This window comes from Protomyctophum bolini (genome assembly GCF_963924005.1).
Source record: "Protomyctophum bolini genome assembly, chromosome: 14".
NCBI classification, from domain to species: Eukaryota; Metazoa; Chordata; class Actinopteri; order Myctophiformes; family Myctophidae; genus Protomyctophum; species Protomyctophum bolini.
Genome location: NC_137875.1, coordinates 266,450 through 279,061, shown reverse-complemented (window position 1 = coordinate 279,061; position 12,612 = coordinate 266,450). Strand labels below are relative to the sequence as shown.

Sequence of the window (12,612 nt, the reverse complement as noted above, 5' to 3'; positions counted from 1 at the left end):
TGGAACTATAGTGGCCCTCTGGAGTGAGTGTGGAACTATAGTGGCCCTCTGGAGTGAGTGTGGAACTATAGTGGCCCTCTGGAGTGAGTGTGGAACTATAGTGGCCCTCTGGAGTGAGTGTGGAACTATAGTGGCCCTCTGGAGTGAGTGTGGAACTATAGTGGCCCTCTGGAGTGAGTGTGGAACTATAGTGGCCCTCTGGAGTGAGTGTGGAACTATAGTGGTCCTCTGGAGTGAGTGTGGAACTATAGTGGCCCTCTGGAGTGAGTGTGGAACTATAGTGGTCCTCTGGAGTGAGTGTGGAACTATAGTGGCCCTCTGGAGTGAGTGTGGAACTATAGTGGTCCTCTGGAGTGAGTGTGGAACTATAGTGGCCCTCTGGGGTGAGTGTGGCACTATAGTGGCCCTCTGGAGTGACTGTGGAACTATAGTGGCCCTCTGGAGTGAGTGTGGAACTATAGTGGCCCTCAGGAGTGAGTGTGGAACTATAGTGGCCCTCTGGAGTGAGTGTGGAACTATAGTGGTCCTCTGGAGTGAGTGTGGAACTATAGTGGTCCTCTGGAGTGAGTGTGGAACTATAGTGGCCCTCTGGAGTGAGTGTGGAACTATAGTGGCTTTCTGGAGTGAGTGTGGAACTATAGTGGCCATCTGGAGTGAGTGTGGAACTATAGTGGCCCTCAGGAGTGAGTGTGGAACTATAGTGGCCCTCTGGAGTGAGTGTGGAACTATAGTGGCCCTCTGGAGTGAGTAGCGCCACCGAGTGGCGCGCTACGAGCTTGTAGCTCTGCTATTTTTGAAAAATCGAAGAACCACTGACACATAGAAACATAGCTTTTTCAGAAAACTGCCAGGATGTAGAAAACATTTATAGAATCTGATCTCAGGTCAGAATGGGTTAAGGACAGATTAAACATGTTCTTGTGTCCTGCAGGACAGCTGCAGTATGTACAGTATGTACAGTAACTTCACTGTGCGTTTACACATCTCATTTACACGCAAAAATAAAATCTCACCACATTTGTACACTCTCTGAGTTACAGACCCATAAGGGTCCATTTGGTTCCATTTGTACACTCTCAGAGTTACAGACCCATAAGGGTCCATTTGGTTCCATTTGTACACTCTCAGAGTTACAGACCCATAAGGGTCCATTTGGTTCCAAACTATCATTTAGCTGGGGACCCCCTGGAACTCCCTCAAGGACCCCTGGGGGTCCCCGGACCGCACTTCTGGAACCACTGATATAACACTGCGATAGGCCTACCGCTGGTACAAGTTCCAATCTTCTGCCTCGCTACATCTCCACGCGGATCCAAAATATTGTACTTTTATTCCAATACAAGTATTTTCAAAACTTTAGTTACTAGTTAGCTTGTAGATTTGTATTATTATTATACTAGACCTGTATGTGCCCGTCGGACACCGGACTATACTGCAGAACTATGTCTGTCTGTCTGTCTGTCTGTCTGTCTGTCTGTCTGTCTGTCTGTCTGTGTCCCACATGGAGATCTCTGTATCTGTCTGTCTGTCTGTGTCCCACATGGAGATCTCTGTATCTGTCTGTCTGTCTGTCTGTCTGTGTCCCACATGGAGATCTCTGTATCTGTCTGTCTGTCTGTCTGTCTGTCTGTCTGTGTCCCACATGGAGATCTCTGTATCTGTCTGTCTGTCTGTCTGTGTCCCACATGGAGATCTCTGTATCTGTCTGTCTGTCTGTCTGTCTGTCTGTGTCCCACATGGAGATCTCTGTATCTGTCTGTCTGTGTCCCAGGACGAAAAAACATTGCATGGATGCACCTGGGATGTATCCTCAGTGATGTATCCCAAGGTCACCACCTGGGACGTATCCTCAGTGATGTATCCCAAGGTCATCTGGGTTTCGGGGTCTCGCGAACATCATACCCCTCAGTCGGGTGACCCAGCCAGGAGTGATCAAGTCCCAGTAGCTACCCTCGACCAGAACCACTAGGGAAAGACCAGGGCCACACAATCCGTTGGAAACACTCCAGAAACTACTATGCCGGGACTGAGGGGTACTATTCTGGCATGTGGAGGGACGGACTATAGGCTCTGTGGGTTGACTCCTGGCCGGGCCCCTCCTACGTCTCACCAGGTCCACTCCTGCTCTCACCAGGAGTACCGTTAGACTCCCAGCACCAGGACCTGTGTGTTGCACCATCACTCCCAGCACCAGGACCTGTGTGTTGCACCATCACTCCCAGCACCAGGACCTGTGTGTTGCACCAGACTCCCAGCACCAGGACCTGTGTGTTGCACCATCACTCCCAGCACCAGGACCTGTGATTGATTGATTGATTGTTTATTTATTTACAAACTTAACATAACTAGCCTATAATTAAAAGGCATTTGAAATGAAATAGAAATTTTACTTTTCAGAATTCCAATTAAAATAAAAAGAGTAAAAAATATAATTCAGGATTTAAATTCAAATAATAGCAAAGAAAAATAGCTCAAAACTCGTAGCGCGCCACCGAGTGGCGCGCTACGAGCTTGTAGGTCTGCTATTTTTGAAAAATCGAAGAGCGACTGACATAGAAGACATTTCTAGAATCTGATCTCAGGTCAGAATGAAAACTGTCAGGATGTAGAAGACATTTTTTTAATCTGATCTCAGGTCAGAATGGGTTAAAACACCAACAGGGGTTCCCTCCCAGAATGGGTTAAGCTTCATTGTTTTCTCACTCGACTGTAAACAAACCCAACACAGACTGCCGTAGCCGATACGTCTACAAGGGGCAGTGCTGCTCAATTCATCAGGAAAACAGATCTCACTGTTCTAAATGCACTTTTCTTAAAGCTCTTTGATGTTGTCCGTTTAAAGACGTCGTTATGGCTCCAGGTGACACATTTAGAACGTACTTAATGTCCAGCAACTACAGACTAAAGACAATACATATATTTATATATAATTAATGTAGTAATGTTGTTCAGCAACTACAGACTAAAGACAACACATATTTATATATAATTAATGTAGTAATGTTGTTCAGCAACTACAGACTAAAGACAACACATATTTATATATAATTAATGTAGTAATGTTGTTCAGCAACTACAGACTAAAGACAATACATATATTTATATATAATTAATGTAGTAATGTTGTCCAGCAACTACAGACTAAAGACAATACATATATATAATTAATGTAGTAATGTTGTTCAGCAACTACAGACTAAAGACAATACATATATTTATATATAATTAATGTAGTAATGTTGTCCAGCAACTACAGACTAAAGACAATACATATATTTATATATAATGAATGTAGTAATGTTGTCCAGCAACTACAGACTAAAGACAATACATATTTATATATAATTAATGTAGTAATGTTGTCCAGCAACTACAGACTAAAGACAATAAATATTTATATATAATTAATGTAGTAATGTTGTCCAGCAACTACAGACTAAAGACAATACATATATTTATATATAATTAATGTAGTAATGTTGTCCAGCAACTACAGACTAAAGACAATACATATATTCATATATAATTAATGTAGTAATGTTGTCCAGCAACTACAGACTAAAGACAATACATATTTATATATAATTAATGTAGTAATGTTGTCCAGCAACTACAGACTAAAGACAATACATATATTTATATATAATTAATGTAGTAATGTTGTCCAGCAACTACAGACTAAAGACAATATATTTATATATAATTAATGTAGTAATGTTGTCCAGCAACTACAGACTAAAGACAATACATATATATAATGAATGTAGTAATGTTGTCCAGCAACTACAGACTAAAGACAATACATATATTTATATATAATTAATGTAGTAATGTTGTCCAGCAACTACAGACTAAAGACAATACATATATATAATTAATGTAGTAATGTTGTTCAGCAACTACAGACTAAAGACAATACATATTTATATATAATTAATGTAGTAATGTTGTCCAGCAACTACAGACTAAAGACAATACATATATTTATATATAATTAATGTAGTAATGTTGTTCAGCAACTACAGACTAAAGACAATACATATTTATATATAATTAATGTAGTAATGTTGTTCAGCAACTACAGACTAAAGACAATAACATATATTTATATATAATTAATGTAGTAATGTTGTTCAGCAACTACAGACTAAAGACAATACATATTTATATATAATTAATGTAGTAATGTTGTCCAGCAACTACAGACAATATATTTATATATAATTAATGTAATAATGTTGTTCAGCAACTATACAGACTAAAGACAATAACATATTTTCGTGGGAAAAATGAGAATCATGTTTGAATCGTGTGGATTCTTGTGGAGGAAAATTCCAGATTCAAATTTGAGTAAGAATGGTGCAGCAGTGTTGTTTTCGTCGACTAAAACTAAGACGAAAAATGTCCGTCCACTACCTTTTTACACTGACGAAAACTAAATGGAAACTAAATAAAAACTAAGCCTAAATATATGGACAATTTCGTCAACAGATAGAACCTATATACTAAAATGTCAGGAAGGGACTAGTGGACAAGAGATGCCCTAGGAAGGGACTAGTGGACGAGAGATCCCCTAGGAAGGGACTAGTGGACAAGAGATCCCCTAGGAAGGGACTAGTGGACGAGAGATCCAGTATAAGTCTTTTACACTTGGTTGCATGCTGAAATTAGCAGATCTACAAGCTCAATCATTTCAACAAGTGTAAAATGAGCCATTTCGACGGCATTCAAGTCAACTGTAGATTTAGTCATTCCAGGTGACTAAAACATGACTAAAACTAGTTTTAGTCATGAGTTTCATTCCAAAGACTAGGACTAGACTAAAATAGAAATGTTCTGCCCGTGTGTCTTTCTCAAGTGACAATTGAATGACTTTAACCCATTCTGACCTGAGATCAGATTCATACGAGGTTTCCACTGGACACACACTGGTCTGATTAACCCATTCTGACCTGAGATCAGATTCTAAAAATGTCAGTCGTTCTTCGAACTTTTCAAAAATAGCAGACCTACAAGCTCGTATCGCGCCACTCGGTGGCGCGATATGAGCTTGTAGATCTGCTATTTTTCAATAGGTAAAGCATAACATGATGCTAACACCAAAATGGGTGCCCGGTCAGAATGGGTTAAAATACCTTGATGTCATTCCAATATGAATTAATGAGGCAAACGTTTAGTTGTGAAAATAGCTGATCCACAAGTTCACAACGCCTCGCCGTTTGAGGCCTTGTGAGCTTGTAGATCTGCCATTTTCAGTCACAACACGAGTCGAAACTATGAAATGTATTGCCCTACAATTCCACGTGCCAGTCAGTCTCTAAACAATGGCTGCTGTCAGGGCTCCGGGGACCCCCAGGGGTCCACCAAGGTGTTCCTCACCCTCCGGGGACCCCCAGGGGTCCTCCAAGGTGTTCCTCACCCTCCGGGGACCCCCAGGTGTTCCTCAAAGGTGTTCCAATTGACGCTCTTAATCCAGAGCCATTTACAGTAAGCCAGGTCAACAGCAGTAGTCCTACAGCATCACAGGTGAACCATGTTTAGATAACACGATAACTAAACCACATGGCAAGGCCAGGGGGTCCCCAGGGTGGTCGGTCCCCAGGGGGTCCCCGGGGGGGGGTCATTGTTTTAATGATGAAACAATTATTTCTCCAGCGAGAGAAAAGCACAGAATGATACAGTTTATTTTCCTCTGTAGAATCATGTCCCTAAAACACAATATGAATGTTTACAACCACAACATTATCTTGTAGCTGTGGTCCACCGAGGACCCCTAAGGAGAGACCCCCTAGCTGTGGTCCACCGAGGACCCCTAACCCTAAGGAGGGACCCCCTAGCTGTGGTCCACCGAGGACCCCTAAAGAGGGACCCCCTAGCTGTGGTCCACAGAGGACCCCTAAGGAGGGACCCCCTAGCTGTGGTCCAGAGAGGACCCCTAAAGAGGGACCCCTAGCTGTGGTCCACCGAGGACCCCTACAGAGAGACCCCCTAGCTGTGGTCCACCGAGGACCCCTACAGAGAGACCCCCTAGCTGTGGTCCACCGAGGACCCCTACAGAGAGACCCCCTAGCTGTGGTCCACCGAGGACCCCTAAGGAGGGACCCCCTAGCTGTGGTCCACAGCCAGGGGGTCCTTCCATAGTGTTTAGGGGGTCCCTCCATAGTGTTTAGGGGGTCCCTCCATAGTGTTTAGGGGGTCCCTCCATAGTGTTTAGGGGGTCCTTCCATAGTGTTTAGGGGGTCCTTCCATAGTGTTTAGGGGGTCCCTCCATAGTGTTTAGGGGGTCCTTCCATAGTGTTTAGGGGGTCCCTCCATAGTGTTTAGGGGGTCCCTAGGGGTCCCTCTCTGCTCCTAAGGAAGGTCCCTGACATGCAGAACCTTGTAGATCATGTTTTGACCCACAGGTAGTGATGATAAAAACATTGAATAATAAACATTAAATATGAGCTATAAGACATTTAATTAAAGATTAAATGTAGCCTTTAAACTGCAGACAATAAAGAACATGTAGCAGTAAAATGTTTGTTAAAAAGACAAACCATCCAATATATAACTTTATCTACAGTAAATTTAAAACGTTTATTTAGTATTAAAGTGTATCTCTAGCTAGGAGGCTAATCAGAAGGTTGCTCTCACTTTTATCAACATCTTTAAAAGGTAAAAATGCAACGTAAGAACTAAGAACATTAATTTAGTTATGACTAAATTAAACGTTTTGTTTTTTCCCAGCTTAATTTAGTTAAACGTTGTTGGTTTTTTTCCCCAAAATCTCAGGAAACATCAGATCTCCAAGCCCACAGCGCGTCGCTCCGGGACGCGCTGTGGGCTTGCAGATCTGATGCCGCGGCCCCGTCTACTTCCTGGAGAAAACCCTTATTATCGTCGCTTTTATATCATAGTTCGACCCGAAAAAAATACGTTACTTTAACACTATAAAAACTGCGTGGTTTTTTTTAACGCCACGGTGACGTGAACTGTGGACGAAACACTTCGATTATTCGTTAGTTTGTGTTTATTTTCGTTTACTTGTTGTTGGGAGGAGAAGAGGAAAAAAACCGGAGCCACGCATAAATTAAAGCACAACTTTTTATCGTCGTGTTTATCGTCGGGTTTAAAGAAAACAACACAACAAAAAACACAGTTGATTCTCGTCAACGTTGACGTCAGAAGAACAACCAGCGCTGTCTTTATAAACGGACTTCATTTATTTCGGTCATTTTTATTTCATTAACGTCTTTTAGTTTTAGTCTCTCTAGTCTAGAACATGACACGCAGCAGTCAGTCCGTTCCAGCTCCGGGGTGGAATCCACCTCCAGGACGTAGCCGGAGCCCAGAGCCTTTCATCTTTTATTTAAACTTTAGAAACATCTCATTCGTGTCGTTATTATTATTATTTATAAATAACGTCATGTCAAACCTACCTTTTAGATGTGTTTATTTTCGTCCTCGTCGTGGTTTCGTCGTGTTGTTGTTAATATAAATAAATCCTCCGGTCGGGTTCGAGGTTGGAACTAAAACTCCGACGGTTTAAAAAAAACAAAAACAGAAGCCTTTAAAAGAAGATCAAATCCCACCGAGTAAAGATCCACATTGTGTTAATAACGTCTGTAGTTTAAATTAGTCCACACATACACACTTTACATCTCCGTGCGTTGTTTGTTTAATGCGCGTGTCCGTGGTGTTGTTCAGTTGTTGTTTGTTGGAGAAATGCGTTTTAAAAAAACCTCCACGCACGCTCCCATACACACACACACACAGAGGTGTAGCTACTACTCACTGGGCAATCACGACTGCAGACTGACTGTTGGGGGGGGGGGGGGAACACACACACACACACACACACACACACACACACACACACACACACACACTATCGAAGTTCCTGGCTGCCACCTGCTGGTAGGAAGGAGCACGCACACACGCACAAGACTAAAAATCTCGTTGGGAGAAATTCAACAGTGTGTGAACACAGCAGCAAAATAAGAACAACAGCTTCACCAGAGGGCTCCAGACTTCCCTCTCCAGAGCAACATTAGTGACTTCCTCCTGGGGGATCCCGAGACGTTCCAAGGCCAGTTAGTCTATATCTTTCCTACAACATATACTTTATGTTTACACAATGCTGTACCTCCAACTGTATATACTTTATGTTTACACAATGCTATACCTCCAACTGCCCTTTGTCATAGATGCTTACTCATCATTTCAATTGACAGAAGACATCCTGAAATATGTGTAGATCATTAGATTTTACTGCCATCTCATTTTGCCTTACTTCCAGGACAACTTAAGCAAAAAGTTGTCCTGATATATACTTTATTTACACAATGCTGTACCTCCAACTGTAGCCTACTTTCCCTATTGTATTTTGACTCTTGCTTTGCTTGACAATCAAAACCTGTGTTTTGACACTTTGATAAATTAAACATTGAATTGAATTGAATCTCTGTATGTCTCTAAATGCTCTGATGAATTGAACATGCAGGACCCTGATGTAAACAAGTCTTTTCATGGTTTTACCCTCGTAGCAGTTTTTGTATTGTATCTGATCTTTGTATTGAACTGAATCCCGTTCTACACACTGTGAATAACATTATTTATATTTCTTTTGGTCATTAAAACAAATCAATACAGTGCCTGCTTTTTTTTTGGCAAAAGAAACATTGACCAAAAAGGTGTAGGCTGAAGCCTATAAGCTTATAGTGTCTACCCTTCTGACAGATAAATGGCTTTCATAGGTAAAATAATACAACAAAGCAAACAACAGAAGGGAGAAAAAACAAGAAAACAAAACAAAAACAAACAAAGATAACAAAAAACAAAGACAGACAGGACAATACAGTCAACAGGGACAAGACAACAAAGAACAAAAACAAACAAAACAAAACACAAAACGAGAAAACAAAACATCATAATCAATGTTCTATAATTATGTATCTACTATTTTTGCATGGTTGCCACCTGCTGGTAGAAAGGAGTACGGTCATCTTACAGGGTTTAATGTGTTTCTCCTTAAACAAACATAAATTACATTAACAATGAACAGAGTCTAATGTTGGTTTTGTGCTCGATGTTTCTCGGATGAGATATTTACAATTCATTGTCATAATCATAATGTAGTCATAATGTAATCATAATGTAATCATAATGTAGTCGCAACTTTTCAACACTAGATTTATCTGTTGTTAGTTCAATGTTAGTTCAATGTTTGTTTTAAAAGCGCCATTGACAATGAAGGGAACATGTACGTCATCTTGTCACTATGCCAGTCTAACCAGTGATCCCACACAGGGGTAAGGAAGGGGTCGACACTATGCCAGTCTAACCAGTGATCCCACACAGGGGTAAGGGGTCGACACTATGCCAGTCTAACCAGTGATACCACACAGGGGTAAGGGGTTGACACTATGCCAGTCTAACCAGCGATCCGACACAGGGGTAAGGGGTCGACACTATGCCAGTCTAACCAGTGATCCAACACAGGGGTAAGGAAGGGGTCGACACTATGCCAGTCTAACCAGTGATCCCACACAGGGGTAAGGGGCCGACACTATGCCAGTCTAACCAGTGATCCCACACAGGGGTAAGGGGTCGACACTATGCCAGTCTAACCAGTGATCCCACACAGGGGTAAGGGGTCGACACTATGCCAGTCTAACCAGTGATCCCACACAGGGGTAAAGGGGTAAGGGGTCGACCCGTAACCCTAATTTTAGTCGCACAAACCACACCGTGAAGGACAAAAACATTTTGTGAAATAATTTATTGACACATTCTCAAAATATTCAAACCATCCTAGATGTCTATATCACTGTCTGCTCGTACACGCAGAACAAACATTGTGCTGGCAAAACAAAATATGAAATCTGTGGCCGATACCGGACGATAAAATATGAATACAGTAAAACAGGGGTTGCCAGGTTGGTGATAACAAGACAATAAAATATGAGAACAGTGAAAAAGGGGTTGCCAGGTTGGTGATAACAAGACAATAAAATATGAGAACAGTGAAAAAGGGGTTGCCAGGTTGGTGATAACAAGACAATAAAATATGAGAACAGTGAAACAGAGGTTGCCAGGTTGGTGAAACAGTGGAAACAGTGGTTGGTGGTAATGGACAGTACAGAGTAAGGTTCATGGTGCTCCACATTCAGTGTAAACTACAAACAACATGCAGAAAATACAAATTATATTCAGTCTAGATTCCATTAAACCACTTCTATAGGACGTGAGGTGCTCTGTGGTTAAACAATGCTTCTGAAACATCTTCATGTCAACAACCTTCATATTGAACGAAAAGAGAAACCTTCAGGGGTGATTCTCCCTTCCATGGGGACCACCAAAAACCTTCAGGGGTGATTCTCCCTTCCATGGGGACCACCAAACACCTTCAAGATTCTTTTTCAAAAATGTTCAAAAATGGCAGATCTACAAGTTCGCAGCGTGGCACCAAGTGTCACACTGTGAGCTTGTAGATCTGCTATTTTTGCGTAGCCAACGTATACAAAATATGGATAAATATGTGATTGTTTTTTTTTGGGGGGGGGGGCGGTTAAATACAGTAACCGTGCTACTGAGTAGGGGATTCATATACCCAGAATCCTAAAACAGCCGAGCTATGGCTTGTATAAGTCTATGGCTTGTAAGTCGGCGAGTTTGGAACATTGTCGTATAGGACAGATAGCCTCCCCCCCCCCCCCCACGCACCCATCTGAGCAGCCTTCAGCTGGATTAAATAAAGCGATTCTCCCTTCCATGAGGAGCAAAAACTAAAAAGTCCGGATTTCAAAACTGATCATCATTTCGAGCAGAAACATACTTTCTTCGTGAATATTAAAATATTGCAAATCCAAATGTGTCTCGTTCACCATAATTAAACCACCTGATATCTCCATCCACTCACACGCTCGCACATTTAAAATACCACAACCAGTAAAAAATGACTTGTCAAGCTAAAAACTGTACACTCGCACGCAAACGACTCTCACGCAAGCACACATGCACGCACGCACGCACGCGTTCACACACACACACACACACACACACACACACACACACACACACACACACACACACACACACAGTGATATATTTTTTTTTTACAGTAAAGGCACGTCAAAAACACAAAGACATGTTGTCTTAAAAATTATCTCCACCCCCCAAAAAAATAAACTACACGTCACGATCCGTTGACTTCCAAACATGACTTATAATTCCTATAAATAAACACACCCTATTAATTATTACATAACTTATTTCCTGTTAATCACACAGCCCGTGAATTCCAGGCCTCGCGGGACGTGTAAATAATTGATAGAAAATAAGTCGTTTTTTAGGTGAACTCCTTAATGTGGTCAGAAGGTTCAAATTGGACCTGTGCATTCTCAGAGCTTGATAATTAATTTGTTCCAGCTTGGATTGATATATTAGATATATATATATATATATATATATATATATATATATATATATATATATATATATATATATATATATATATATATATATGTGTGTGTTATTGTTATTTATCTGTATCACAATCAAAACCTTTTACATAATTTCTCAAAGCAATAATTAGTTATATTAGAATCCTTGTGTTTGCATTAATATCCCCTTGGCTCACCGTAACTTTGGTGTCCGAACCGGGATTTGAACGCGAAGTAAAACTTTTAAACTCCTTCTGCTTCGGTTTGGGGAGAATTATAATAATGTGTTCAGGCAGTACTCCATGTCGACCAGCAGGAGGCTCTAAATGTAGTTTTCTTTTATTGCACGAACATACTCTACCCAGAATGATGAGTTATGGATTTATTGTCTAAAATGTGTTGCTTGTGTTGCTAAAATGTTTGTGTGTAAAAAGTGTTACGCTTCACTTTTGTCACTAAACCATAAATAAAACAAACAAAATACCAAAACAAAAGAAAATAAAAATTAACATTCTGTGACGCCTGCAATCCAAACTTTCCCGACCGATTCAGCAGTAGATTAATAAATAGATTCAATAAACAGCAGTAGATGAATAAATATCACAATAAATATTAAAACTCTCTATAATTTGGTTCATCCATAATAATAATTCCTACTTCATATGAAATCTAAAGAAATAAATAGTCAGTTATCTGTTGTATTCCAAACCTCCACACATTCTCCACACGATAATAAGATGTATACTTCGCCGCAGGCCGGTGGTGCACGCAGAGCGTGTAGCGTAGCGTGTAGCGCAGCGTGTAGCGCAGCACATACACAAGCTCAGAACGCATTGCAAACCGGCGTAGAAGTTAGCTAATGGACACCCATTAGCTAACTAACGCTGAGTCTGCGATGACACCCATTAGCTAACTCACGCTGAGTCCGCGATGACACCCATTAGCTAACTAACGCTGAGTCTGCGATGACACCCATTAGCTAACTCACGCTGAGTCCGCGATGACACCCATTAGCTAACTAACGCTATGAAGTCCACAATCTATATAGTCTGGAAAGTCTCCTGAAATCCCAGAATAAAAGCTGGCATTTTGCGTTCACGGAAATCTATTTTAAAGTATCTTTACGATCCCTATCTTTTTTTATTTTTCCATTTCTGCTGAATCTGATGACACTCTGAGCTCGCTC

General features: G+C 41.1%; 1 protein-coding gene across 4 annotated transcripts in view; it reads right to left on the bottom strand.

The window, feature by feature from the left end:
* Positions 1-7,797, bottom strand: part of LOC308327757 (bone morphogenetic protein receptor type-1A-like) — a 50,403-nt gene extending 42,606 nt beyond the window's left edge. For all 4 annotated transcript variants that reach the window (XR_013965213.1, XR_013965214.1, XR_013965215.1 and 1 more), the window contains exon 1: positions 7,422-7,797. The gene's annotated coding sequence lies outside the window, so the exon portion shown is untranslated. The remainder of the gene's footprint in view (positions 1-7,421) is intronic.
* Between the last annotated feature and the right edge of the window lie 4,815 nt (positions 7,798-12,612).